The sequence below is a fragment of the Orycteropus afer genome, unplaced genomic scaffold (assembly GCF_000298275.1).
Source record: "Orycteropus afer afer isolate SDZICR_OR568_19922 unplaced genomic scaffold, OryAfe1.0 scaffold00190, whole genome shotgun sequence".
In the NCBI taxonomy this organism is placed as follows: Eukaryota; Metazoa; Chordata; class Mammalia; order Tubulidentata; family Orycteropodidae; genus Orycteropus; species Orycteropus afer.
In genome coordinates this window covers 348,770-352,753 of record NW_006921777.1, presented here as the reverse complement: position 1 = coordinate 352,753, position 3,984 = coordinate 348,770, and positions in this window count along the sequence as shown.

Here is a 3,984-nt window from a genome sequence, read left to right as displayed (position 1 = left end):
GGAAGCATTCAAGGACAGGTTCCCATGGCAGATAAAAAATGAGGGTGGAGAGATGAGCAGCACTGCAGTTTTCCAACTCTGCTTCTGATTAGGTGGGTAAGTTTACTTCTGGGGTGAAATTAGTAAGCCTATTGTTACTACAGGACTAAAGTTATTCTCTAAGCAACTTCATCAGTAATCAGTGAGACACTTTTACCTTCATCTGCCTGACTTATGCAAGTGTCTCTCGATTGCTTTGGAACTCAGAAGGGGAAGAAAGATATTATTACAGTCACATTAAAATTTAAATAATGTCAGCAATTCTCTCTTTCTCGACTTGGAGCTGCACTTGTATTATTGGTGCTGTAAATCCACCCCAATTTTTCTCACTCTGTTAGAAAACTAACTTCTTCCTAACTTGGACTTCTGGATCCTCATTGACTTGAATGAAATCCCCCAAATTCTGCACTGCTTCTTTAGTAACAGAACACCCAAATTTTAGCTAGCCACATGATGACCCAGAATAAAGAAATCATTTCCCATGCAAGCACGGTCATGTAGGCAATGGAATATAAGTAGAAGTATACACAGTTTCCAGGACATATGCTAACAGAGAAAGGAGTTTGCTCTTCTCTTCCTATTTCTTCCTTCATGCTGGTTGAAATGCAATCTCAATGTCTACAGCTGAGGCAGCCATTTTGGGCCATGAAATAGAAGCAGTAGTGTGCTCAAGTTGGCTCGTGAGAGCAGATGGTTAAACATTCAGGAATTTTGCAAGCTGCTTGTTAAACCTTCGGTAGCTTGAAATTGGCCATGGTGGGGAGTATTTACATCCTAGAAATCAGGAAAATGCTACAAATCTTTTTTTATTATTTTTTTTTTCCCCAGTGAATTGGTTGCCAGCACACTACTGGACAGAAGCAATATGTTGAAGATCACAAAACAAAAAGGCAGAAGGAGCCTGAGTCTCTGATGATCCCTAATGAGCCACAAAGATCACGAAATTGTTGTTGTTATGTGCTGTCGTCTCTGACTCATAGTGACCCTATGCACAACAGAACAAAACACCACCTGGTCCTGTGCCAGCCTCAATATCCCTACAATACCTGAGCCCATTTGCGGTGTAGTAAATTACCTGGTATGGCTTTTCTAGCCATAAGTCTTTGTAAACTCCATGGTGGAATTCGCTGTGAGCAACTAAGGAGCTCCTGATTGTAAATATTACCTACCTGGGGTATTTCTGTGGGGAGTGGCACAAAGCAATGTTCTGGGAAGGTTGCTCTCTCTCAGGTGCTTAGAATTCTGATGCTATGATTGGCTAGTTTGGCCACTCTGCCAGGCTCAAAAGGAGGCCTCCTAGAGGCAGAACTCTCTCTGACCTCTGGCTGAGGAAGATGTGTTGCTGAGAGAAAGAGACACTGAGAGACATGCACTGCTGAGAAAGAGACACCGAGAGACACGCATTGCTGGGAGAGAGACTGAAAGAGACTGTTGGGTGAGAGCTTGTGGGCTGGGAGACTGAACGTTATTCCTGAACTTGATTTGTAGCCTGGTGCTTCCTAATAAACCCCATAATCTGTGAGTTCTGTGTGACCACTGCAGTGAATTATCGAACTCAGCAGATAGGCTTTGGGTGCTGCAGGAGGAATGGTTAGTGTAAAGGCTGGAGGGAGGCAGCATGTCTGGCCCCTCAGGAATGGGCCTTGGGCTACTGATAGTGATTCTGTCCTCTTGTGCGGTTAGAGGACGTTAGAAGATGTGGCCTCCTTGCCCTTTTTGCACCATTGCTGCAGCCACTGTGTCTATCCATCTCATTGAGGGCCTTCCACTGTTTTGTTGACCCTCCACTTTACCAAGCATGACATCCTTCTCCAGAGAATGGTCCCTTCTGACAACATGACCAAAGTAGGTCAGATGAAGCCTGGGCATTCTCACTTCCAAGGAGCATTCTGGCTGCACTACTTCCAGGACAGATCTGTTAGTCCTTTAGCAGTCCACAGTACTTTCAGCATTCTTTGCCAATACCACAACTCAAAAGCATCAACTCTTTTTCAATCTTCCCTATTCATTGTCCAGCTCTCACATGCATATGAGGTGATTAAAAATACCATGGTTTGGGTTAGGTTCATCCTAGTTTTCAAGGAGGTATCTTTGCTCTTTAGCGCTTGAAAGAGGTCTTTTGCAGCTGATTTGGCCAATGCAATACGTCTTTTGATGTCTTGACTGCTGCTTCCATTGGTGTTGGTTGTAGAACCAAGTAATATGAAGTCTTTGGCAATTTCAATCTTTTCTCCATTTATTGTGATGCTGCTTATTGGTCAAGTTGTTAGGATTTTTGTTTTCTTTATGTTGAGGTGATCATGAAGTAGAAGCCATAAAAGCCTTGGTCTACCTATGTTTATGTGAGAGATAAATGAGCTCCTATCTATTTAGGCATTTCAATTTTTTTTTTTTTTTTTCCATCTGAAAGCTAAATCCAACCCTAACTAATAACCTCTAATAAGTTGAGGTACTGGGCCCAACTCTTCTTTATTTATCCACATTGCTCAACATCTTGATGATAGTTTTGGCATTATTAGAAGCTAAGAAAGAAAATCTGACCAGTTCAGCTTAAATCAGGTGTCTACATAACTGGCCCAATCAGTAGGGGCCAGAGGTGTGGGTGCCCTGGTATAAACCTGGTCACCTAAACCCATCATTTCATCAGGGTTTACATCTGCAAAAAGGAATGTGGGCTGAGCAGGCATGTCAAACAGATTCACTATAAAATCACTTGCCAACAATTTGACTGTAACTCATTGTGACCCCATGTATGTCAGAACAGAATTGTGCTCCATAGGGTTTCAATGGCTGATTTTTCATGAGTAATCTCTAGGGCTTTCTTCTGGGGTGCCTCAGGGTACACTCAAACCTCCACCTCTTTGTTAGAAGCTAAGCATGTTAACCATGTGCACTACCCAGTGACTCCGGGTCACTGTGCTACCATTTAATACATTATAGACAACTTACTTAATGCCATTCAGGTACTTTTATTCCTTTTAATCCTATTTGTCAAAATAATTTTTTCAAAACCACTGTATGAAATAGTTTATATGTAATTTTCCTATAACTTTTAGATATGTATTTTCTGCTATGCTCTAAGTGTATTGTACCACACTATATATTATATTCTCTTGGCCAATGAGCAGTCGACCATGCTACTTTAAGTATCTTGTTTATTCCAATGTAGTCTCTATTTATTGTGTGTTCTGGCAAAGAGTTCTGAGCAATCATGCCTGGCAAAAGCTGTTCACATAATAATTTCATATCTGCCAAAAAGAATGAGAAAGAAGATCACAGGAAACCTTCAAATACCTGTTTCACTGCAGCTCAAATAACCTTCAAGGAAATAGAATAAAGTTCCTTAGACAATAAGAGACTGATAAAGTCCTTGACTTTAGGAAAGGTCTCATAAACATTACTGCATCCTATGAATAGGGTCATGTGAACATGTAACTGTTGTTGTTGTTATTAGGTGCCATCAAGTTGGCTCTGACTCATAGCGACCTTATCTACAACAGAATAAAACACTGACTGGTCCTGTGCCAACCTCACAATCCTTCCTTTACCTGAGCCCATCATGTCAGCCACTGTGTTAATCCGTCTTGTTGAGGGACTTCCCCTTTTTCATTGACCCTCCACTTTACCAAGCATGATATCCTCCAGGGAATGGTCCCTTCTGACAACAAGACTGAAGTAGGTGAGACAAAGTCTGGCCATTCTCACCTCCAATGAGCATTCCAGCTACACTTCTTCCAGGACAGATTTGTTAGTTCTTCTGGAATTCATGGTACTTTCAGTATTCTTCAACACAATTCAAAAGCACCAACTCTTCTTCAGTCTTCTTTATTCATTGCCCAGCTTTCACATGGATATGAGGCGATTGCAAATACCCTGGCTTGGGTTAGGTGCACCTTAGTCTTCAAAGAGACATCTTCAGCACTTGAAAGAGGACTTTTTATTTTT